At 44.4% G+C, this 26430-nt stretch overlaps 1 protein-coding gene across 4 annotated transcripts in view; it reads right to left on the bottom strand.

Moving 5' to 3' along the window:
* The window catches only part of FYN (FYN proto-oncogene, Src family tyrosine kinase), a 199429-nt gene that overhangs the window by 172454 nt on the left and 545 nt on the right, over window positions 1-26430 (bottom strand). For all 4 annotated transcript variants that reach the window (XM_024740943.1, XM_024740942.1, XM_024740946.1 and 1 more), the window contains exon 2: window positions 1096-1135. The gene's annotated coding sequence lies outside the window, so the exon portion shown is untranslated. The remainder of the gene's footprint in view (window positions 1-1095; window positions 1136-26430) is intronic.

Below are 26430 nucleotides of genomic sequence, written 5' to 3'. Positions count from 1 at the left end.
GAGGAGATCACTAGGGGGCTGCATGGGGTCAAAGGTGAGGGGTTGCTCATAATTGGTGTCCAGCGACATTTCAGATAGTATACTTCCTCAACTTAAAACAAAGGTGCATTGTCTGCAGACAGAATGGCTCCAGTTCAGGAGAAGAACCTCTCTCACACATAAATTCAAAATAAGAAATAACAACCAGGTCATTCTAGGATGGTGAGGTGGCAGTCCCTGACTGGCCACAGAACCAGTGAAAAATTACACCCAAGACGATGTGACTGGGCAATGGAGTCTGGGGCAGAAAGGGATCCTATGGGTGGCTGGTGAGACCTGTGTAAGTACAGCCTTTCCTGGGAACCCAAGATGCCTGGGAGACGAGAGAAGCACAGGCAGAGAAGACTCGCCAGCATTCACAGAAAGAATGAAAACCCTGGTTCCTTCACACATCCCCTCTCTCCAGCAGCTTCTCTGGATGCCCAGCCCTCAGCCTGAGCTTCCAGAGCTCTTCTTGCACGCCTCTATCATACTGTGTAATAATTACCCGCGTATTATCCGTCACATTCATTTTTGTCTCAGCAGAGTCCAGCAAGGTGTCTAACACCCAGTGGGCAGCAACGTTAAGTGAATGAAAGCATGACCCGTTACACAGTGACTGCAATTCGAAGGTACAACTAGGGCAGCAGTAAGCAGCAGCCATCTGAGAGCAGAGGAAAAACCAACAATGAATGAACTACAGGGAACCTCCCTTAACCAGAAGTCAGAGGGCTGCCCATCCCTCAGCAGCCCCTAAAGGCTCAGCAGCCACGGGACAGCTGTTCTGTTCTATTTCTGGGCTGGGGAGACATATCTTAGAGCTAAAACATATGTTCCCATAATCATCAAAATTGAGTGTTACAAATAAGGGAAGGGGGGAAGTAGCAGGTTCACCTAAGTGAGCTAAGACTTTCTATATCATATACCAGCTCCATCTCCAACTCAACCTCTCTCTTAGAAACCTATGGGCTCAGCGCCACAATTCCAAGTTCAAAGTGGACAAAATCCTGGGTCCCAGTGGAAAACCCTTTCTAATTTACAAGGCACATGCTCTTAGCACAAAACTTGCCAACTTACTTTTTCCACATCTAGATCAGCATCCTGCTTCTTCAAAAAACTGTAAAAGAAAAAAAAAAAAAGACATCAGAAGAGAACTGAGCACTCTTTGCCTGTAAACCACCCACAAAGCACCACCACAGAATTTTCATTTGCTGCAGACAATCGATTTGCCCACAATTTTTTTTTCTTGTTCACACAATTGTTGTGAAGTCACACTTGCTACAAACACCTACCTGCAACTGCAAAGACCTGGCCCCGTACCACCAAAGGAAGCCAGCATGAGATCTTAACTTTTCAGAGCCAGGAAAAATAGGGATGGAGGTCTTGAGTGTGTACACACACACACACACACACACACACCCCTTCTTCAGAGTGCCTACAAGTCATCCATAGCTGGGACACACTGAAAATGTGTCTCCAAGGTCTTGTTCAACTTACCTCTTGGCTTAAATCTCCCCTTAGTCCCCAGACCCTATCTGCTCCACTTCCTGTCTGACTGCGGGTGAGCCTCACTGTCAAACAGCCTTCTTGGGATGGCCCTGTTTTCCCATCAGCTGGGGCTCCCCTCTCCAGGACGCCTGCCAACCCACCAACCTGCACAACTTGTCCATGGAAATCTAGTCCCAAGATCACCTTAGAACCTTGTGTCAAGCCCCTGGCACAGCTGATGCTGCCTCTGACGGCACCCACGCCCACTTCACATGAGTCTTTAAAGTGCCAGGAGCAGGGTGGCAGACCTCCAGCTTGCTCATGTACTCTGCCTACAACCTGCCAATATTACGGTACCTCATTTATTATTTGTGATTTTAGCTGTTGGAACAAAGCTTCAGTTTTAATAAGGTGTCTAAAGAGAACAATAACAATGGTTGAATGGAATTACGTTGACAGCAGTACATTAGGGCAGAAAGTAAAAGGTTTGAGAAATCTGGAAGAAAAAAAGCAGAAACAATTTTTCCTATCTTAGTAGAGACTCAAACTTGTTTTCAGTATGATTCTTAGCATCTTTCTTCCTGGTCAATGGTTTAAAATACCCCCGTCATAAATTACCATCCCTATCAAAACCACCAACCCTCCTCCCTACACACAAAAGAGAATTTTTGCACTGTTTGAAAGACTGTGTAATTAACAGTCACATCTTTGTTTCGTTTAATCAAAGATGACTCAGAATGAAGGGAAGAAAAAATGACCATGGGGAAGAGAATTAAAAACTCATATATTGTCTTCTGCAGAGGGGCATTCAAATCATGAACTCACTGCAGACACGCGAGAGGAGCAGCACGGAGGCTGGAGGGAGAGGACGCGCTAACGAGCTCGTCACAGCCCGCACCTCAGCAACCCACAACCCCCATCTCTTCCTTGCTTCTGAGACATGCTGTCTTGTCCTACCAAACAGGCGATATATGCTTTTTCTTCTGGCTCACCCACTGGGGATCTAGACACTGTTGAGCTGTAAAAAAAATAAAAATAAAAAGGGAATTCCCTCTGTCCAGAAATTTCAACTGGCCTCCCTATAACCAGCAAAGAGTAAGTCAGTACTATGAGAACTTTTCACCAAAGGGAACATCTATACAGAAGTCTGACTTCCACTCTTGAACCCTTTAGGAAGGCTGTCATTCTGATTTATAAAATGGAATGTTCTAATATACAAGGTGAAAGATTCCTTCATCTGCCACAGAAAGAGCAGTTGGAGAATCATTACCCTTTTCCAAAGTAGTGAGGAAACTTCGCCTCTCCCATGCACACAGCACAACTGCAGTCACACAGGATACCCAGTTCAGCAACAGGCTCTGAAAGAATGAGCCTTCACTCCACGCTACCAAAAGGCAAACTGAAAAGCTGCTTGTAGCTGCTGGCTCACTACTACACGAGGAATCTTATCCATACGCACATATATGAGGCATCATCCAATTTCTTTTTCAGGCTTACTAAACAGATCGAGCTAATTAACAAAGACAATACATATACGTATCATCCTGCAGCCAGAACCCAGAAGGATGTCACAGCGTTAACCTCAAAGACTCCCAGCAAGCGCACACGGCCTGAGATATTTTTAGGCACCCAGCTCCATTGTTTCAAAGAGGATACGGATGGATGAAATAGAATTGCCTGAAAGTAAAATTCATGTGGCAACCCATTTTGAATGAAGAGTGGCATTAGTTTTTAAAACCAGTTCTATCTTTCTTAAATAAAGGCTGTTTCTGAAAGGTTGAGAGTAAGTAAATTTTGGTCATCAAATGTTTAGGTGAAATAGAAGTAACATTTTATTTCAATGGCTCCTATATTTAAAAACTTGACCAATTATTCTCCTACTTTATCTGTTTCCTAAATCTAGATTATTGCAATATCCAAGTTTTAAGATTCTAACACTTAAGGCAAGATAGACACCTCCCTCCCCATATGTGTGTATGTGTATGTGTGTTTACAAATATAGATATGCATATGTATTTATACAGATATTTTAAATGGTTGACTATTTTGATATAAATGTATTCAGTGGTAGGCTTGTGGGCATTAGGGCATGTTCCATGCTTTTATTCTTCCTGCTGAAGTAGTGCTGATGTTTTGTTTGAGAACATGACCGAAGTGACCCAGATTCCCCACTGGAAAAGGCAGATCCAGAAATGCTGCAAATGTGTGACTGGCTGCAGGAATGGAAGCCGAAGGACGAGGCCTGGACCCAGAATGAACCACTCCCCACTCTTCAGATCAGCTCAAGTCCTCCCTCATTGGCGGAATACACAAAGATTTTTATTTTTAGAGAAAACTCTAAGAACAACACTGAGAAACCCTCAGCTTTGAGTTCCCTCTTGATATAGCCATCCCCCTGCCTCCACTGCTCTCCTATTTCCACCTACACACCTTGCGATAGCACAGTGCTGGCAGAGGAATAACCAGGCCCAGCAAAGGGGCACTGGCCACATGTTCGGAGAATGGCAAGCGGCTTGACAGTGCACGGGGGTGGCTGAGGACGGTGGAAGGCTGGTGGGAGAAAGGTGGGACGTTAAGGCAGAGGCCAGGTGGTGAGAGACAGCATACACCAGCTCAGAAGTCAGGCAGTGAGGGGCACACTTCTGCACCCATCAGTATATCCTCAATCCGCTTCTATCCCAGGAAAGGGCAGAAAAATAGATCCAGCCCCCAGCATATTCCTGGCACTGAACTAAGCATCGTCATTCCAGTCTCACCCACTGTGCTGGGTAAGTAGAAACTTCTCCTAATTGGCCTTCAGGGCTCAGGACAGAATCACTTTCCTGCACCTGTTTCCCTTTGGTCCCACTTCTCTGAAGAACTGGATTTCATCTCCGGTGTGTTCCTACAGCACTTCATGCAGTACCTGTTTCCCTGCCTCTCCTGCTCGAACGCTGGCTCATCTGTGGCCAGGATGGCACTGAGTACAGCGCCTGCCGCATCACAGGCACTTGGGCCGCCTCTGCAGATGGAGGGGTGAAGGGTTGAGAGGGGCAGTGGCAGGGTGACTAATGAAAAACCGACCAGCAGAAATAAAGGAAATGAAACCATGCTGCATCAGGCTGACCCTCTGCCTCCTGCACGTACGAGCAGAGTGGGTACTGGGGAAGGGGTGTAGAAACCCAGGGTGCACCCACATACCATGCACACATACATACATAACCAGAAGACAACCTGTTCTTTAAATTTAGTCCTGTGTCTTTAGCTACAAATAAAGGACAAAGATCCAATCTGGAGATCCTGCTGTTATTATTATTTTTGTGTGTGTGTGGTACGCGTGCCTCTCACTGTTGTGGCCTCTCCCGTTGCAGGGCACAGGCTCCGGACGCGCAGGCTCAGCGGCCATGGCTCACGGGCCCAGCCGCTCCGCGGCATGTGGGATCTTCCCGGACCGGGGCACGAACCCATGTCCCCTGCATCGGCAGGCGGACTCTCAACCACTGTGCCACCAGGGAAGCCCTGCTGTTATTTTTAATATTACCCAGTGTTTCCTTTCTACTTAAAAAAAAAAAAAGTTACTGGGAAACCATTCAATACATTAGAATCACTATGATTCAATACATTAGAATCATAATCACGTCTTGTATAAGGTGGAGATTTAAGGAAGGGCCATGATGAATCCAAGATTTAAGTCATGGTCCAGGCTTCTGTTTGATTATTTTAAGAAATGGACGATTGAGAGAGAAATGAGGGATACTTTTCTCCTGCCACAGAGTCTCCTCTATTCCCAGTTCAACCCTTTTTACTACTTGCAAAAGACTTAAAATATTCATTGACCTGCCAAAAAACATCTGCACGTTACTAGACACGTCTCCACATATTCACGTCTGAATGGCTTCTTTCTGCTCCAACGATCACAGATCTATTCAATCAAAACTCAAGTGAAAACTCAGAGCTGTACGTGGTGTAATGTCAGTGGCGACTGAGGATAAAATGGCCATTTGATAGCAGCTTCCATAGCAAGCGTGTCAACAAGGACAGTGTTCCTTCGCTTATTCTTAACTTAGGATCCAAGGCACAAAAAAGACCAGGCAGGGCCAGACTCTGCCACAATTCCAAAGAAAGCTGAGACACATACAGAGTGCACACAGAAGCGCCTCAATGTTCTCTGGCGAATGGGGGGAGGGGGCTCCTGGCTCCCTGCCTGCAGCCCGGGAACAGGCCCACTCTCACAGTGGGCACCCGGGGCCTCCACAGCTGCACACAGACACGCAGGGCACCACGATCTGCTGTGTGCCCCACAGCTGGGGCAGGCCCCGGGACGGGACCCAGCTCAAACAAGGCCTTCCGTTGTGGCGTATTCCTCATGGCCCCGTTTCCCCAGGAAAAAATGTCTTTTCCTCTGGCCATTCATTCTGGCCCCAGATGAGTTCATTCTCCCGTGTCTTCCTGCACACGTGAACCTTCTAACAAGGTTCGAGATGGCAGCAAAGGTGTGAGATGGCAGCACCTGCCACTCTTCTCCCACCTTACCCACCCCCAGTAAGGGCACAAGGATACGTGCACGTTCAGAATGGTGAGGGGCACAGGGCAGTGAAGAGCCTGGGAACAAGTCGATGTCACGTCCAAGGGCATCTTCAGCACCCTGACGTCAAGGGGACCCCGGAGGAATTCAAAGGAAAGGGGCTAGTCTGAGGGAGGACAGCAAAGGTGGCTGGAGAACACCCTTGGGTCTCCCACATAAGGAAGACATCATGGACCTTGGCCAATGTCGGATACACTTTGTTCTACTACCTCAGTCTTATTTCTTTTATATAAATATTCACTCACCTCACTGAAAATCTGCAAACTCTGGGACCCCTGTGATGACGGAGGTTTTACCTCCGGCCAGTGTTTCTACGCACATATAAAAGTTAACCCTAGTGGAGCGCTGCCACCCTGCCTGTCACAACTGACAGCACACATAACCTTCTGAGAGAGACAAACAGGAGGGGGAGGCACCTCAAGTATGAACAATGTACCCAGTACAATTAACTGCAGGGTCTACTGCAAGCAGTAAGGCACAAGCGTAGGCTCTACCACCCAATGATCCCTCTCACCACTATGAATTACGCTCCAAAACAGAATTTTGGTCCACAGCCAGGGAGGAAGCAGTTGGCTTGGAAACCAAGTTCTGTCCTAGCTCTGCTGTTTATTTGCTCTGCGATTGGGCAAAGGGAGAGGGTACACCAACAGTCACATATTAAACAACCCACAGGGGCCGGGCAGGTAAAAGAAATGAATGGAGCAGGTGAGACGGGGCTGGGGTGAGCTGAAGTGCCCTGCCCCATCCCAAGAGGACAGCTGCAGCGCTGCCTTGGGAGGGCTGTTATCATGAGGGAAGGCAGGCTCAGTTTTGCCAGACCTTCCAATTTTTTGTTTTCTTTCAAGAGAAGCTGGAAATCTCAGTTTTTATACAAAAGTGCCCAACTTTTAAATGTTGGTTTAAATTTTTAAAATGCACCATGTGGTCCAACAAAACATAAATGAGGGTATCGTACAGCCCATAGACTGGTTTGCTATCTTTGTAAGTCATAAGAGCTATCCCTTGGTTTCTCTTTCTGTTAAATAGGAAGTTGACTGCTATCTGCCCACGACTTGGGGTTTATTTAAGAGCACAAAAGGGGTTTTTATTATCATATAACAAAAAATCCAAGTACATTCAGATGCACGAAGCAGGGTAACCCAATCTCTTATTTTTTTTAAAAAAACCAGGGTTTACACAAACGCTCACACATGGGGCTTGATGTTTTGTAGAAGTATTTGAAATGTATACTTCTACATGATAGCTTCTAAAAAAACAAAAGAGGTAAATTGTAATAGTCTTAGAGGATGAGGGGTGAGTAAGTGGAGTGAGTGGTGGGGTAAAAGCTTGCTTGGAATGGCTTTGATTTTTTTTAACAAATGCTACGTGGAGACCAGTAGTGGAGACAGCCCTCTCGAGCAGCTCTGCCATCAAGGGCAGCAGGGATGTGAGGCGGCTGCCACAGGAGAACGCGAGGTGAAGATAACATATTTAAAAAATGGATGAAATTACAAATGTGTGTATGTTGATGGAATGAACATGTTAAAGCAAACAGACAAGCAAGCAAAAAAAAAAAAAAAAAAATCCAAGTACTAACTAAAGGAACTGTGTCAGCAAAATACTAGACAGTGTTGGGTGCAGTAAAAATTTTATTAGTAAGAGTTAAAAAGCCAAGATCTAGCTATACAGGTTTTCCTAAACAAGAAGTCAGAAAAAAATCTTTACTACAACACACACTGTCCCACATTTTACACTGTGCCATTTCTGTATTTGTCCTTTTTAGCCTACTTCTAGCAGAGTCTCTCTCTTTGCTAAAATACATTAGTTGCCATGGAAACGATGTCATAGTGCGTAAAACCATTTACTGTCCTTGGAAAGGCGTTCGTGATAAAACTGCACGGCAGCATGTTTTAAAAAGAGATCCAACAGAAAGCAGTTGTGTAAGAACACAAGATCTCAAAATTGTGACTTCTAAGTATTCCTCCACCACCACTGTCACATGGCCCTGTTTCCCCCAAATCAACCAGAGAAGCACTTTTCCCTGTTACAGACACCAAGTATATGCAAAACAAAATCTCTGACCTAATGCTGGAGAAAACAATAGACTCACTAGAATTCACACTTGCCTCCCTGGGTGGAGGGAGGGGGCGGGAGGGGGATGGGAGACTGCAGAATCAGGATAGTTTGGAGGCATCATAACATCTCTGCTAGTGGGTATGATTTAGTCCTGTGATACATTCTGCTGTCCAACTTTGTTATCAGAGGTAGAAATAATGTTCAGGACATAGAGACTGAGACTTGTATTCCTTATCCCCAAAGATTAGCAAGACACTCCCTCTTTTTTCCTTTCATCAACTCAAATCATATTCACTCCTTTGAGAAAATACATTGAGCATCTCTCATGTACCACACTGGGGAAGAAAACAGACAGGCGAGGTACATGGCACCAGGAAGCTTAAAATCTAGCGGGGCCAGCTGGGCGGGTGGGAGCTTAAGAGGCTTCCTGGGCCATGTGAAAAGCTCGACTTTATTCCAACTCAAGAGGACGGCACTGAGGGTTGTTACCCAGCAATGTGGTCTCAGTGGATTTTTAAAAGCTTGCTCAGCTGTGGGACTGGAGCCAACAGTAGAGGAGGGCAGAGCGGTAGTGTTATCAGAACAGCCTGGCCCAAAGAGGACAGTACAAAGCAGACGGAGAAATGTGATCTCTAACTAGGGTGACCTTAGGCCATGGCTTGTCTGTGAAAGCGCTAGATTACACCCATTGTCCCAGCAGCCTGTCAGATGAAGCTTTTGTCCAGATGTTTCATTTTTTAAACCAAGGACTGTTACTAAGAGTTGCATTAAAATGCACCAAGACTGGCTTCAGCCATGGTCTTGCCTACCAGCAATGAAACAACTGCACAGTGAAGAGAATTTTCTTCCTTACATGTGATTAAGTCTGAATGGTAACCAATGACAATCCACCTCCTTTCCTGTCCTTTTCCAATCTTGGCTGCAGTAAATACCTCTCTTTCAAGGAAAACAGGCAGGATGCTCACCAATAAAATAAAGAGCAGTTGGACACAAGCAGCTGGGGCAGCTAACTCCTCCCATTCTCAATTGGTAGAGCCCCTGCCAGACACTGGATGTACTGACCAGTTGTGCTGACCCATACTGCAGCCTGAGATGCACAAAACACTGGTCAGAAGGATCCATGGGAAACAGAAAATTACAGGTTAGGTGTATGTGAAATATTTGCAGGAAACAGACCTTTTCAAGAATGGTGTGAATGCTCTCATTACAGTGTTTTTGTCATTTATCTATTGTTACTCTATTTTACTTTGCAATGTCCTCTTCAGCAGCAATGGACTGAAAAAGAAAAAAATGCAAATTAAATGAAAAATTACTGAATTTTTGTTTGTTTAAGAAAGCTGACGATGGTAGCTGGCACAAAATGTTCATCGGTATTATTCACCATGGTAGCCTGAATGATATCATTCACTAGATAAGTCCAATCTGCTGAAGAAGCATCAGTAACTACTTCAAATGTTAACAGTTATTGTAACAAGCAATTCAACACAGGCAGCTATGGAAGGTTCACTGACATAGCGCTCTAGGAAGCATGACTTTTCCTTTAGATCAAATGCTATTCTATGTTGATTCCGCTTATTCTTAAGTTCAGGGTTTTTTTTGTGCACATTGGAAAAGTGAAGTGAGAGCTTTAATGTGTTGGTTTCATTAGCAGAAGAAAACACCACACAAATGATTCCAGTTGTATGTTAGTATTAACAGGTGTTTTAAACAGAAGAATCGATTAATTTCAATTATGGTTTGATTTTTTTTCCCCATCTATTTCCTGGGATCAAAATGAAGCTGGTGGAAGTTCATTCTGTCACAGATACAACATTTCATGCTAGTGTGACTGCTACTGTAATTTATCAAAAGTTTAACACGAGATGAAATTATTTGTATTTGCAGAATACAAATACAAATTTTGTGATGCTATAAATAATTGTCCTTACTAAATCAAGAAATCTATGGAGCAGAAAGTTATTTGACGTGGGTGTGGCATACACATAATTCATAACTGCATTCAAACAAGTGGCTATATCCTACCAATTCAAAATAAATTATAAATGTAGAAATTGATAAATAGTTAGAAAAACTGGAACTCTGAAATTTTTGTGATAAAGTGCTTTGTGAATACAAAAAACACTTCAGCATGGTAGTACACGCCTTCTATTTGCCGCCTGTCATCATCAACTAGGTTTTAGAAATGTTTGAGAAATGACTCTCTAAGTCAACCTAAGTGTGCCATGCTGGTATGTGGATGAATCCTGTAAAGTCTGGGTGTGTTCTGTTGCAAAACAGTTGGAAATCTTTGCTCAAAGTAGTGAATGAAGTGTCAAAACACTTCAGCTTTTAAAAAGCATTTAACAAAGTGCAGTTACTGAAAACAAGGCTTGTGGATAGGAAGATGTTAAAATTTATCCCAACAAAAGCAAAGGAAGCCACTAAACACATTAGACAATTCAGTGTCCAAGATTTAATTCTGAAACAGTATTACAGATATTTTGGAGTATCTCAACTTGTGGCAATGTTTTGATGATGTTCCTGGTTTTAACTGGATACATTTATATTCTGTACCACAATGGAGTGAAATTATGAATGATCTATGATTTTGTGTCACCTAAATGTGATAAAGCATTCAAAAGGACCACAGGGGGACTTATTTTCATGAGTTTTGCCTTATAAAATTATTTATTGAAGATAAGAATCCTGAATGGGGGTAAAAGAGTTGTGAAAATACTTGGGTTAAAATGTTCACACATTTCAGTGTGGAAAAAAAAGTTATTCTGAGAAAAGCCTCCATTTAGCAGAATTTGCTCTGAGCTTATGTGCATCTGTAGAAAGAGTTATTTTCTCAGTTAAAAATATTGTGATGTATACATAAATGCGAATTGAAGACAGTAATAGTTTCAAATATTAACTATAAAACACAACTTTGAAGGAAATTGCAGGCAACTCTATGAGAATTAAAAACAATTCATTCTTTATAAAATAACACTGACATGAGTATTAAAGACATATGGCTGAAAAACTGGCTAAAGTGAGTGAATATGTACCAAGAATAATTATCATCTTATGTTCTTTTTCTTGTTTAGATAACCAGTATAAAAAGATTTTTTTTGCTCTAATGTATAGGGACATGTTTTTAAGTTTTAGGAATTTTATTTTTGAGAAGATTGTGAATAAAACTATTTCATAGGTCAAAAATATTATGAAAATGGTATCAGTTAATAAATCAGCGCTTTTTTTTAAGTTCTATAATTTAAATTATTTTAGTGACTCCTTTCAAAAAATGTTATGGTCCCCTATCCCTCGCTCTCTTGGCTCCCCCAAGAGATGAGAGAAAATATGAGATGTATTTATGTTTTGAGAAGATGTGTTCAAAGTGTCGCCGTAATTTTCTAGTAGGAAAATACAAAAAGCAGTATCCCAACAGGCAACTTTCCACCTGACTCTGCCCCACCAAACGTATGCTTTTTAAAGCAAAACGGAAGACTTCCCTTCCAAAATTACTAGGCATTTCAAGAAACAGCAGGTTTTAAAACATCCTCTTAAATGCAACATCATCCTCGTATGAATGTCGGAGACAAAATGTATTCAAAAAGAGCTAACTGGTTTTTTTCCCCCTCTCTCATTTGAGTGTTCTGGTAACTACTTATGAATTATACTTGGAAATGAATCTCTTCATAAACTCATGCTTTATTTAGTACATGAGGACTGAATAAAAATGAAGTGCTTCTCCCCTTATAGTCTGTCAGAGACTGTAATTTCTAGTATTCACCCTGATACCTTTAAAATATGGAACTAAAGGATCACACCCCGTAAGAATTACCTTCTAGTCTCCAGCATCCCAGTTAAGTTCATTAGAGAAAGGCCTGAAATTCTAATACTTTCCATTGACCTGAGACTCCATGGCAACCGAGGTCCTTCCTTCCAGGACACTGGGAGGAAGTGCCGCCAACTAAACAATGGGAAGCCCAAGTTCCCCACTACACTTTGGAATATCTGGTGGACAACTCTGCTCCTTGAGAGGACAGATCTTCCCACTTCTTGCCCAAAATGAACCTAATACAGGTAGGCTAAGCCACAATTTACCCAAAGGAAAAGGCATATTATAGGAATACAAGTAAGCAAATTTGCCACCATCACCATCACCATCACCATCCTGTTAAAATACAGCTCAAATGCAACGTAGAAGGTTTGAAACGTATACTTCCTACTCAGCTGCATACACTTCTCCATAGTTGAATTCAACTTGATCATGACCACTGCATTTCTGCTGATGGTAGAAAAAACAATCTTGCTACTTCAAGATAACTTGCTCTTCAGATTTAAAATTTTCGTTGCTTCAGGGCAATTAGTCAAATTGAGCTCATCTCAGACTGCCTCTCAGGGCTGTGTTCCTTTTCAAAAGGGCTGTGTTCCTTTTCCTCTCCCTCCTTCCCCAAGGGGGAAGATTAGAGGCCACCACATGATGGGGCGAGGACCTGGTCCAGGCACTGCCCTCTAAGCCCTCACTGGCCTCCCTGGGATGTCTCATCCCTTTGTTTTGGGTGCTAGCCTGGTTCTGCTGATGTGATTGGTGGAAACCTGCAGCCAGTCTTCAGCCTGGCCCAGTTCATTCTGTGCCCTCTTCAACATGACCCAGGGACTCTCCCGCCCAGCTCCCGCAGCACCTCCACATCTGTCCTAGGGGGCCTGCAGGATTGTTGGGATTTCTCTTACATCACATGTAAGCTTTGGGAAATGAGGGGAAGGCATATCACCTCAGGGCTGTTTCTGCCTAAATATGCCCCAATGCAGGGTCCACTCCAATGTGGCTTCCTTCCAGATAACCAGATGGGGGCGGGGCAGATTCTCCTCTGCCCACCTGGAGTGTGGCATCTCAGCGACCCATTCATTTTTTATCTCTAGCCTCCTCCCAATCTCTACAAACTCCATCCTCCAACCCAGGAAGGCATTTCCTCCTTCCTGCAGCCTCCCCATCCTGCGTGGCTGACTGTACAACATACGCCACGTCTCCTGAGATCTGGCTCCTCGGAATCCGCAAATCACTTTGCTTCTAACAAAGCCTGCCTCTCTTAAATGAAGGCCTGGGCTAACTCTGGTCTCCAAACATGCCTCAAGGTCCTGTTTTGGAAGTCAAAAGCTGAACAATGTCTTCTTTGTCTTAGGCCATACTCTGTCCTTCCCCCGAAGTAATGGAATCCTCTGCCTCAATGGGGGAGACTAACAGGGCAACAAGAATTAGAAGGAAGGGAAAGTAAATTGAATACTAGTTCAAAGTATTATCCCCACTGAACCAGCTGGTCATAATGCAAGTTCTCAGAGGTCCCAGAACACTCATCCAGGATTTTTAAAAAGTGCAACATACTGACATGTCATTTTTCTAGAAGACACCATTTATACATAATTTGAACCAAGGGCAAAAAGGGAACTATGGCTTCCATTTTCTTGAATTATTTATATAAGAATTATTGTCCTTGATCTCTATTCTACTGTTGAGTGGATCCATTCAACAGGAAGCCACCTTGTTCAGCATCATTTAGAACTCTCCACCTCCTGGGTTTCTTCTTCCCAGGGCCTTCTCGCCTTTGCCTCTCCTCCTCCGTATGTGATGGGTGTGTTCACCCATCATATCCCTAAAAGCTCAGGCCCTTCCTTGCCTTATCCGTCATCCCAATTCCAGCTCACTCCCCTATCCAGCGTGAACCCTACTTTCAGCTAATTCACCTGATGCTTTATCTCTTAGAACATCTTCTTCATCTGACTATTCAAACTAACTCTCACCACAAGGTCAGATTTTCCATTCCAAAGTGAGAAGTACTACCAAGCAAAGTCACAAAACTGGGCTAAAGGGACCCATTAAAAATACTTACAAATTCCAAAGGAGCCTATTTCTCTGTAATACTTTTTATCCATCTATTAACACATTATCCTATATTTTCCTGGCTGTTTGGGCTTTTTCTATATTCTCCAAGTCTCCCTCCCATCCCCAAATCTTCCAACCTCGGATGATGGCTCAGCCTCCAATTTTACTGAAAACTTTCAGGACACTCCACATCTTTGAACTGCTTTTCACATAAAAATTTCACTGTCATCTTCACCTATCTTGAAGCGACAGTTTAAAATCACACATGTAAAGTACTGTGCCTACCCTCTAGTAGTCATTCAAACTTACAAATACCTTCCTCATCTGTTCTATCTCCCTCTGAGTTACTGCTAATTTTTATCCTTTTGAGGGCTACAGTGGGTTGAATGGTAGCCCCCCAAAGTATGTCCATCTGGAGCTTGGGAATGTGACCTTATATGGAAAAAGGGTCTTTGCAGATGTAATTAAGGATTTTGAGATGAGATCATCTTGGATTAGGGTGGGACCTAAATCCAGTGACAAGTGTCCTTATAAGAGAAGGCCATGTAAAGACACACAGAGGATAATGTTGTGTGAAGATGAAGGCAGAAACTGTACTGATGGGTTTACAAGCCCAGGAAAAACAAGGATTGCTGGAAAGAGGCAGGGAACAGAGTCTTCCTGAGCTGACACCTGAACCTCAAGACTCCTGGCCTCCAGAACTGTGAGAGGAAATTTCCTGTTGTTTGAAGCCACCCAGTTCATAGTCATTTGTTACAGCACCCACAGGAAACTAATCCAAGGGCTCCTTCTATACCTGACATGATCAGGTATCAGGTCGTGTCCCCCACCGACTCTTTGTTGATCCCCTTCCATCCATTACACCTCTCTCTCCAGCCTCACCAACATCACCCTCTTTAGTGGGTCATTTCTGCATGTTCTAGCTCATCCAGGAGGCACCAAGAGCCCAGCTGAGTGTCCTGGTGGGGAGTACAAGCAAGACTCCTCCCACAGTGACAGTGCTGTACCTCAAATGCGTGGGCGCATTGTTGTGGCAGTGGAGGCTGGGATATTTCATCCCCTGGAGACAGAACCTCTGTCACAAGCCAGGGATGTGAGATCAGGGACGGCACTGGCGCTCCCCTTGAGCCCCCTAGACTGGGGACTCTCAACACTTTGCCACACTGGACTCTTCTCCGTATGGCACAGTTGGGCTGAGGTACAATCAGAGAATGTTTGGAGCTGCAGTTTTCCAAACGCCAATCCTCCTTGTTATACCCTTAGGTATAAACTAACCAGAACTTCCCAGGAGCTACTGGCACCCACAGAGGCATGTGGCTCTGCTCAGGACACGGTAGTCCTTATAGGTTCTTCCCAGCCATACCTCACCGGCCTTCAGTGAGCAATCCTTGGCCCCTTAGAGAACTACCTCCAAGTCTCAGCAGTCTGAAGTCAAGAATCTGTTGAAATAATAACCATAAGACACAGGGAATTATACGGTCAACCGCACTTCTATGAACAGAAGGGTGTGGTATGGCATATTATCTGTGCTTTGGCCCTAACCTGCTGACAGAATTAGAAGCTGGGATCATTGCATTTTCAACCAAGGAGGGGAAACATAAGGTAGAACCTAAAACATCATGTGCAACCAAACTCTGAATTCTATCCCATGACTCTGAGGATCCACCAATGCAGAGGACCTGATGTGTTATCCACAAGAGGAAAATTTACTCGAGATGCATCTCATTCCAGAAGTACCGAGAACACTTTTAAGACCTCCCAACTTGGAAGCTTAGAATCAAGATCTACAAGCATTTAATAAATCCAGTTCAGTGCAGTGTTTCATGGCACAAAGCAAATTAAATGAGGTGCACTTTCAGCCTTCTAGAAGCTTGCTACTGAAAATGCACAGTACTGACACTGACGTACCAAAGTGACTGAACACGAACAAGTTGGATAAATACGCGAAGTGGTGATATTATACGCTGGCCAAGGGGAGGGTGCATCTTGTTAGTGGCGCGTGATCTCCCACATTGAAGGTGGTGCTTGTGGCAGTGGGGAGGCGGGCGGGGAAAGCGCTGAAATCATAGACAGCGCGTGGGGAAGGAAGGAAAAAAGTTCACTACCGCTTTCCAAAGACCATAATGGCTTTTCAAGCAACAGTGAAGCATAAGGTCCACCCCTTCCCGCTCTCTGCTGTTAGCAGTTGGCCAATATCTACAGAAGGTGTTTTTAATGCTCTCCATCCCTCGGATACATTAAACCTGGCATCCAGGTGAGGATTAGGCAGGCAAAGCCATTCATGAGGAATCACAGAGAGCTTTCCACAGGGAGCTGAGAAGACTCTTAATGAGGGGCTGACAAACACTGCCTGTGTGCTGTTGTGTCTTTTGTTACAGAAATGACTCAAGTAGTCCCTCCCCGCAACCATGGAAAACATTTTATAAGGTTTATTGTCAATCACTCTGTGGAAGGATATACAGAGGCTGTGGATGGGGTCTAGTGTTAAATCATTACTCTGTAGGACCTTAAGTCTCAGCTAAGGAGATTCTCCAGATATGCCAAATGAACAAAATGAATGCACGGAAAGGAAGGCACCCTCACAGCTACAGCCGGGTTCCATGTGGCTGAGGGACTCAGCTAAATGCTACTGTGAGAGGTCCAGCCATGGGTAGGTGCACAGTGGGTAAGCCTGCCTCCTTCCGTTTCCCCAGGCTCCACAGACCTTCAGGCACAACACCAGTGGTCCATTCTGCCACTTTTCCCTCTTCTATAACTCACTGTTGTATTTTTCCAGTTTCTTCCAGATTTTGAAACATTCTGCATTTCTCCCTGGTCTTGTACATCATTGTGCACTATCGGTAACTTTCTGTTGTTTTTGGTGAAAATCTTATTGATGAAAACCTGATGACTGAGGGCAAAGAAGTTGCCCCGACCACCTTAAATTTTTAACAAAAAGCTCAAGATTATGGATAAAAGATCTTTAAACACATACCATTCTCAGAAGACAATGGTGGTTCTGAAGACAGTATAGGACAGTCCCCGTACCTACATCACATGGGTCCATAGAGAGTAAATCTAGTGCCGTCAGAAACTACAGAAGCTCCATGTCCAAGGAGATGCCAGCCTAGCCTCACAGATGGTGAGGAAACCAGCTACATATTCCAGCACTCTGCCCCCAGGGCCTATCTAAATAAATACCTGCTGAGTATCTACACCATGAATGACAGTGTGCTACAAGCTACAGGGGGACAAAAAACCCCAACATTTTTGCACATATGAGGCCAATGGTCTGTTGAGAAGGCAGGACCCACATACACAGATTTCCAGGAGACCTGGCTTCTAGTCTAAACTCAATGAGGAACTGCATGTATGACCTTGGGCAACTCACAAAAATTCTCTGCTCCTTGGATTCCTCATATCAGGATTTAACTAACAACACAAGGCATCATTTCTTAGGAGGCAACTGAGAGGCACACAGGTTCAATGCAAGAGAATGAGACGAGGGGAAGCTGCCCAGGGCTGGGATTCCAGCTGGGCCTTGAGAAATGGATAGGGTTCCCGGGGAAAGGAAGGGCTGGGGAGTCCAGGAAAGGAGAGCAAAGGCCAGAACACGTATTCCATACTAATGAGATACTATGTTGACATCTGGAGAATCAAGTGTTAGCGTGATGGTGAATGAGGTGAGCCAGGAATGCCTCAGAACATGGAGATGGGGGAAGGCGCTGAATGCCAGGCTAAAGGATTTGGCCTTTCTCCCGTTCACTGGGTTGTTAGGGGACAAGGCAAAAGAACCAGTATTTACATCAGCCAGCACATGAGTTTTGACATGGATCAACCACCTCCTCAACTCAAGCTAGAAAGCGTAGGAGTGAAGCAACTGGAATCATTATTTGCAAACCACAGGAGAGCCTGAAGGACACAACGTATCACGAGAATATCGATCGGGCAAAGGCACACACAAAGTACAGCTACAGAACTGGCATTTTCAAGCAGGAGATGGTGATAAAAGGTACAGAATGACAGAGTGTGAGAGTTCATTAACAACTCAGCTCCTGTAACTGAAAATGATGAGGGGCTATTTGTATCTCTAGGAGGCCAGACAATAAAAAGGTGAACCCTTCCAAACTCTGAGAGCAAACAAGAGAAACCTTTAACAGAAATCAGTGATTTTCAAATATCCTTGCGTGCATATGCCTAGCTACAGGAAGCATATCACACAATTTCTGGAATACAGTTCAAATTGAAATAAAAGTCAAATTTTACAAGTGACAACATTTGATATTGTTACTGCTTCCAAACAGATACTACAGTGTGTGGAAATGAAGGAACTCGTTGGTGTTTATTTGCCTATTCAGTAGAATTTCAATTGGGCAGAATTTCACAGAAATACAGTTTCAGTAACTTTTTCTGGGGATTAAAAGAAGAAAGGATTAGGAAAAGTGCCCTGGGCTTTGTTGCGGTAAAGGCAATCTGACTCATTTTTAATTTTCCATTAAAGCCCTACTTTTCAGTATAAAGCAGATGGAATCCTTATACAACTCCTTGAAAAGCTTACTATTTTTGGGTACCTCCAAGATGGAAGCTCTGAAGAAAATGAAAGTGTTTGAATTCATCAGATGAAATCCCACCAGCACATTCAAAAGGAGCAGGTACTTAGAAATCTTAAAAATACAAGGTAAGAGGTCTTTCTGTGACGGATTTCTGACCCCAGCCTCCCCCTGGCTTAGTTCCCTCTGGCTCTGGCTGATGGGTGGTTTTTTGCCACTTCAACAGCCAGCTCCCCCCACTGTGGCTGAGTCACTGTACTTCTTCATTCCTCGTCTTTCAGAAGCTGCCTCCCTGATGGCTCCATCCTCAGGGCCATTCTCATATACAGGAAAGATGTCAGTGTTCAACCCTGGCCACCCCATACCTCCTGAGTCAGAACCGGGCCTGGGACTATGCATTCTCTAAGACCCTCAGAGGACAGTCATGCAACCACGGCCCCAAAGCTCTTTCCGTATCATGAGATAAGGCCTGGTTAGACATATCCTGTTTGTCTTTCTGCCAGAGTGGATGGTAGAAACAAGAGGGTGATCTTTACTGTGTGTGGACTGTGAGGTACTGGGCTGGGAGGCGGAGGGCACTGCCTCTAGCCTGCGGTTTATAATCTTGTTTGAGAGCTGGAACAAATTTAGTGTTAAGAGCATTGATTCTGGAGCCAGACTGACTGTCTGGGTTCAGACCCCAGCTCTGCTTACTAGTTGTGTGACCCTGACCAAATCACTTCACCTCTAGGCCTCAGTTTCCCCATCTATCAAATGGGAATAATAATGACAGTACCTCATGGATTACTGCTGGGTGTTCAGCTGGCAAATCAACCACGAATAAGACACAGCCCCTGACTTGAAAGAGCTCCCAAGTCAGGGAAAAAGACCAGTGTCTTCCCACTGTCCGACCCAGCTGACTCCACTCTGCTTTAGAAGTCAGGCTGCGATGAGGGTGATGATGAGGCAGTAACCAAGTGCCATGGGAGCCCAGAGACAGGACCAAAGGGGGGCTTCCCAGAAGGTAAGTCTTGAGTGGAGCCACAGAAGGTGTGGGGCTTCCCTGGGGGCAAAGGTGCCTTTGTATCCCCCAAAACCTAACACAGAAGTAACTGCAATGCAAAGGCAAGGAGGCTTGAGAGTACGCAGGGAACGAAGAACCACAGCTTTGGAGCAAAAGCAGGTGCAAGTTTGGGAACCAGACACACCTGGCTTCACTAATAATTAGCCATGTGACCATGGGCAAGTTACTTTACCTTTCTGAGCCTCAATCTTCCCATTTGACCCTGCCTCATCGAGTTGTTATAACTAAGTAAATTACTGTATGTAAAGCACTTAAGGCCTCTGGGATTCAAAAACAAAGGTAGGTATGATTATTTTTCTGGTATATTTAGGGAGAGGTGAGTGGCTGTGGGGTGCTAAGTGCTTTTTTACACTATCACAGAGGGCAATACAGGTCAGAAATAAGTAGTCCTCAGGAAAGGTCTTCTGAATTCAAATCAGCAGTGGGCTAAGACTTTCCCACACCTTATTTTTTTTCTCCCCCAAACACAGTTAATGGGTGATCAGTACTCATTTGCTCAAACCAACGGGTGCTGCCTGAGGTCACGGGTGGACAGAGGCACAACAGGTGATGATCTCTGCACTCAAAGAAGACCCAGCAACAGGACTCCAGTCTGCTTCACAGCCTGAGCAAGACACGACGCAGGTCATTCTGGAAGCAGGCTGAGACGAGAGGGAAAACGCTCTCATCCAAACAAGAGCTCTCCAACTCAGGGCCTTACAAACGTTGTTAAACTTTCATGAGTCAGTAAGCATTATCTTTTCTTCCCACGTTTTTATTAGACCATAAATCCAGTTCAATTTATATCCTTCCAGGATTACTGTGTTCTAATCAAGTCCAGAGCGCCACTTACTCCGAAGTTGTCTGAACTACACGTCACCCACGTCCATTTGGATAATACTGTTCAGGCTTCTCATGTGTTTTAGTAGCCAAAAATTAGATTTGCTCAACTAGAAACACGGAAAAAAATTACTTTCCTCTAAATAACCCAAATCACCTTTTTTTCATAGGAACCAAGTGCATGAAACTCGTAACTCACGGGGCTTTTTCCTATTCTGCGGTTTACTCTACCTTCAGAAAGTCACGATGACATTCTGAAGTCAAGCTCAAGGGATGCACATTGAAAACAGGTTAAAATTCTGGTTATCTGACTAAAACAAAGATATCTTTTTATAGGGCTAACTTCAAAGTACTTGTATGTTTTCTATTGAAGAATAAAAAAGGTTCTGCATTTCTTAAGAAGACTTGCTAAAAATGCTATTTTCCATCATACTATTTCAACTAATTTCCTATGTTTTCCAATAATTCTTGATTCAGAACTGACAATCACCCACATCTCTTTCTAAAATATTCAAAATGTCCTTTTCTGCACAGAATACTTTTTTTTTTTTTTGCCGTACACGGGCCTCTCACCACTGTGGCCTCTCCCATTGCGGAGCACAGGCTCCGGACGCACAGGCTCAGCGGCCATGGCTCACGGGCCCAGCCACTCCATGGCATGCGGGATCCTCCCGGACCAGGGCACGAACCCGCGTCCCCTGCATCGGCAGGCGGACTCTCAACCACTACGCCACCAGGGAAGCCCCAGAATACATTTTTATCCTCCCTTCCCTAAGGGATATATGTGTCAGATGTACACGTTACGTGTATATGTATGTATCTACATATATACACACATGAACCACAGCAGCAAACACACAGCTTTTCTATGTGTGGGGTACTATTCTGAGCACTTTACATGTATTAATTATGGACTCCGCACAGCAAACCTTTGAGGTAGGAACTATTAACTCCATTATAAAGGTGAAGAAAGGGAGGCACAGAGAGCTTAGGTAACTGGGTCCAGCTCACACAGCTGGAAGGGGTCAGACCAGGACCACACCCCGAGTCCATGCTCCTGACCACAGCCCTCACCTGGGCTGAAAGGGTTGAAACCTGGCTTTAAGTGGTGACTGCCACCTTGGCACTTAGCCACTCGGGGCCTCATTTTTCCCCATAAGTAAAATGGACGTGCTGGACTACACGATCTCTAAGTCCCTTACTATTCAACTGCCTACAAGATACTTTGACTGGGAAGTCCAAAGTGTCTGTGATAAAGTCATCATTTAAACACCCACTCCCTGCTGCTTTTACTGCATTGCTTGTCTGCATGTCTTTCTCCACCTACTTCCCAAGGACCCCCCTCTGCCTCTCCCCTCTCTTATTCTGTCTCTTTGGCTCCATCCCCACTTCCGTGCAGCACCTCATCTATGGCTCATCTGAGTTTCCACAACTACCTTCCCTGTATCTGTCTTGACCACCTCTGGCCAACAGCCCACAGTGTGGCCAGATGGACCTTTATAAAACAAATCAGACCAAAGTGGCACCTCTACTTACAACTCTTAAATGGCATTCCTGACATTTAAGTACTTTTCCACCAGCCCCATCTTCTCCCTCTGTCCATCTCTCTACCACCCTCACCCACCCTGAACGACTTGCAGTTTCCTAAAAAGTCTGTGCACCTGCTTTCTGGGCTGCTCCTTCTGGGGCAATGGCCTTCCCACAACACTCAACTGGCCAATTCCTCCTCTGGCCTTCTCTGCCTCACCACCCCATTTTCTCACCTCTCTGTGGAGTTCATGCTCTCTTGCGGAACCCTAGAATCACGGCAGTTATCACAGAGACTTCCTCGTGCAGTTCCTTGGGCCAGGATTATAACTCTTTGTCTCTGAAGCACCTAGTTCAATGTCTGGCAAGTGGTAGATACAATGAATGAATGTTGCTGGATGAGTAAATATGTAGGACGATTCACAAATTCTTACAGACCTATCTGTGGGACACACAAGGACCCAGCTGAAAATAAAGAATCACACAGAGTAAAAGTATTTCCAGTATCAACATGCTTTGCTTTCCCATTTTTTAATTTATTTTTTTTATTTCCTAGGTGAGCAATAAATGAGCGTCTAAAATGGAAAGCACGGTGGTAGAAATGGACATTTTATTTTTTATTTAAACATAAAGTTATATTTCCCAACAACCAAAAGTATCAATTGCCAAAGCATTTAGGCCACCCCCCTTTACGGCATGTAACACATTTTAATCAACATCATCATTATATCCATATGTAGTATTTTGCATATTGCCTCATGGCTAAGAGCAAGGGCTTTGAAACCAAACTAACTGGGCCTGAATCCTGACTCTACCACTTACTAGCCATGTATGATCTTGAGTTAGTTATTTAACCTCCCTTGCTTCAAATGCTCATCTGTAAAATGGGGATTATAAGTGAAACTACTTCATATCATTATTGTTTTTTTCACTGAAGTATAGTTGATTTACAATTTATATTAGTTTCAGGTGTTCATACCATTATTGCTAAGATTAGAGCTTAAACAGTGCTTGACACATAGTAAATGCTCAATAAAAGTAGTTATTATGTATTATTTTTATCTCCGCTAGCAGACTAAGCTGAACAGAAAGAACACAGCAGAAGTATTCATTTTCATAATCCTATCTCCCAGTGCCTTGCACACAATAACATACCGGCCAATGTTTGCAGAACAGATGAATATAATAAACTGTTCATAGCAAAAACACGTGCATAACTAAGTATGATGACTAGTACAAACAGAATTGCTCCTGGGAAGGCCTGCGGAGAACACGGATTATCCAGAACACTAGCAGTTCACCCCACTCCTGGAGGTCTGGGAGCTCACTTAACTCCACGGAAGATGCAGGGCTCACAGTCATCAACTCAGGGTATCTGTGGGATGGAGGGGACCCAGGTGGGACTGAAGAGCTGGGCAGATGAGGCTCCCTTCCCATGAACATGGCCTGGGGCAAGAAATTTCTCCTCTCCAGTCTGTTTAATTTCCTCTTCCAATTAGAGAAGGTATGACTGTGATTTCTAAAGACCCGCTTAGCCACTTGGGGAGTCTATAAAATCAGCAGATAAAAATCTTGGCCAACAAAGGTGCTACTGGAGAGCCACATCAAAGTCAGCACAGGAGCCATCAGATCACTGTATTACAGGAAATTACTGGGTGGGAACTGGCCACTAGAACCGACAAAAAGCAAGGTTTTGGGAAACAGGTTTAAAATGAGAAGGTCAGAACTTATAAAATCAAAGGTACAAGACAATGATGGGTACAGGCTCTAGGTTTCCATTTAATTCTCATCAGCCTACAAACTCCTTGAGGGCAACGACTGTGCCTTGTTGGGAGGCAGTATATGGCAAAGCTGCTGGCCCAAAATACATTTCTTCTTGAACTTTTTTCTGGTCACATGGCTTAACTATATTTCCCAGGCTCCCTTGCAGTTAAATGTGGCCATATAACTAGCCCTCAAGTAAAGTATGTAAGTAGAAGTGATGGGTGTCATTTCCAGGCCTAGGCATTTAAAAAGTCGGTACATCCCCTCTATTCCCTCTTTTGTCCTTCTGCCAGCTGAAAGCTGGTTACAATGGAGTGCTATGGGATGGGAGAACTTGGGGTCCAGAATCACTGCATGGAAGAAAGCCACCCACTGATCAGAAATACCCATTTTGAATTATTACATGAGGAATAATAAACGTCTATTGCTTTTGAGGCATTATATTTTTGCAGGCCTATTTGTTACAGCTGCTAACAGTAGCCTAATTAATCCAGGTGCTTAGCACATACCAAAGACCTAGCTCACACTTGTTGAAACAAGATAAATAAGACCAGGTTCCTTCTTCTAATGTGTTGCTCAAACTAATGCTGGAAATAGACATGTGCCAGCTGCTGAGGTATGAAAACAAAATTGGACGCATGGTGATTTGTTTGAAGGTGAAAAGATGGAGAAAGCATCCCAGAGTAGAAGACTTTTCAGCTGGGCTCTAGGTTTAACGGGACCCAAGCAAATCAGGTGGGGTTGGAGATTCCAGACCCAGGAGAAAGCATAGAATAAAACTGCAGAAAGCAGAGTATGCGTTTGTTCACATTCAACCTCATCATTCTCTTGAACTCGGTCAACAGAGCGCAAGTTTATTGTGCACTGACTTTCTTTCCTGGGTCTAGCATCAAACAAACAAACCATTGTGTTTCGTTTTTTTTTTTTTTTTTTACAGTATGCTCATTAAGCCTTTTGCTTTTTTTTTTAATATAAAAAGTTCCAAGATGGATGTCCTTAGAAAGTGCAGAAGTAAATGTTTAATGAACCATAACAACTCTTTTCTAATAAAATTCTTGAAGAACATGAGACAGTTCTATTACTTATAATAGTCAAAGAGCCATACTCTTAGGAATCAGTGGGTTCAACCTAAGTTTTGACATTATTGATTAAGGATGTAACAGTCACTGGCTTACAAAATGGAACATTAAGCCTCCAGATTTACATTTATATTTCCTCTTTAAGAGGAACATCAAAAAAAAAAAAAAAGAGGAACATCAGTAGATGGTTTAAAAGATCAGTCAAAAGATTCTCTACATCCTTCGATCATAGCTAAGTGCCTCCAAAACCTGAGATAGTTACCAAAACCACTTCCTCCAAAAATCTGTGAGTCCCTTCATCTGAAAGCACAGTACCCATGGGGCAGGGACTCAGGAGAAAGAGCACAAAGGGTGGAAAGTATTACAGTCAACTTGGTGGTGAGAGGAAGGATGTGGGCATCTGAAGGCTACCCTGAAGCAGGGAAGAGACACAGTCTCCAGTGGTCTTCCAAATACCAATTTAGTGCTGTGTTAGCAATGTCACCAGGAGCTTGTTTAAATATAAGGGTAAAACAATTACTAGGCAGACAAGACTTCATTTCAAAAGACTTCAGTACTCCTTAGACTTGAGAGAAGAAGCAAGTTAGGCTGCCTCACTCCTAGCAGACATCAATTTAACTCTCTTTCAGAAACAAAAGTCTTCTTCCCCCATACCAATTTATCCTACCCCCTACGATGAGAGGGGGTTGAAACTGGGTGGGGGAGGGTGCTACCTTGAAAGTAAAGCAACTCTTCAGACAGCTGAAATCATTTCCCCCTTAAATCTAAGAAATACTGCAGCTGCCAGTCAACACTACCGGTCCATGAATACAGCAAAATACCAGCACCTGCCACCCTGCATCTGGGGCCTTTTATTTTTTGGTAAATGTGGCAGGAAAGACTCTCAGAGAGAAGATCAACTGCTTTATCTGAGAAAAAGGGAAGCCCCAGGGAAGAGAAACAAGAAGCATCGCGCCCATCCTTGGGTACTTTGTGCGTCTCCTCTCTGTGCACTGAAAGGGCTCTTATCGTCACACACACACACACACACACACACACACACACAGACGGCGAGTCTGTGTGATTTATTGGGGGGAGGAGGGGCAAGAAGGGTGATTTTATTATCCCTCTTCTCACTCAGTCCCAGCAAATCTCTGCCTGGGCCCAAGCTCGGTGGCCTCTTTCTGGCTCAGTCCCCTCCGCCTGTGGGCGCAGATAAGAGAGGGGAGGCGACCAAACAAAAACAGTCATCGATCTAAGGAAGTCGAGAGGAAATCCAGCGAGCAGGGAAGGGAGGAGAAAGGAGCCTAAGGGAGCAGGAGGAATGTGGGGGTCAGAGGAAGAGGAGCTACGGCTCCAGCACAGGGGACTGGGGATGGGTGGGTGGTGGCACAGGAAGAGTGGAGGGGAGGATGGGGGAAGTGCAAGGGACGTGCCAGAAATAGGCAGGAGGATGCGATGGGGAAGGCGACGGCCGCAAGAGGAGGAGGCCGAGAGGTGGAGGAGTGGGGCAGGGGTGGAGTGGGGTGGGGAGGGAAGCAGCACTGGGCTTCAATTATTAAGTGATTACATCATCCCTGACATTAAAACAACACACACAGCCCGGGTCCCCGCGGGGGGCCCCGAAAAGAGGGCGGGGGCGGAGTCTGGGCCAGCCTAGCCCCGAAGCCAATTCCTATTCACAGCCGGCGCCCGCG

Source organism: Neophocaena asiaeorientalis, unplaced genomic scaffold (assembly GCF_003031525.2).
Source record: "Neophocaena asiaeorientalis asiaeorientalis breed wild unplaced genomic scaffold, Neophocaena_asiaeorientalis_V1.1 scaffold203, whole genome shotgun sequence".
In the NCBI taxonomy this organism is placed as follows: Eukaryota; Metazoa; Chordata; class Mammalia; order Artiodactyla; family Phocoenidae; genus Neophocaena; species Neophocaena asiaeorientalis.
This window is presented reverse-complemented; position numbering and strand designations above follow the sequence as displayed.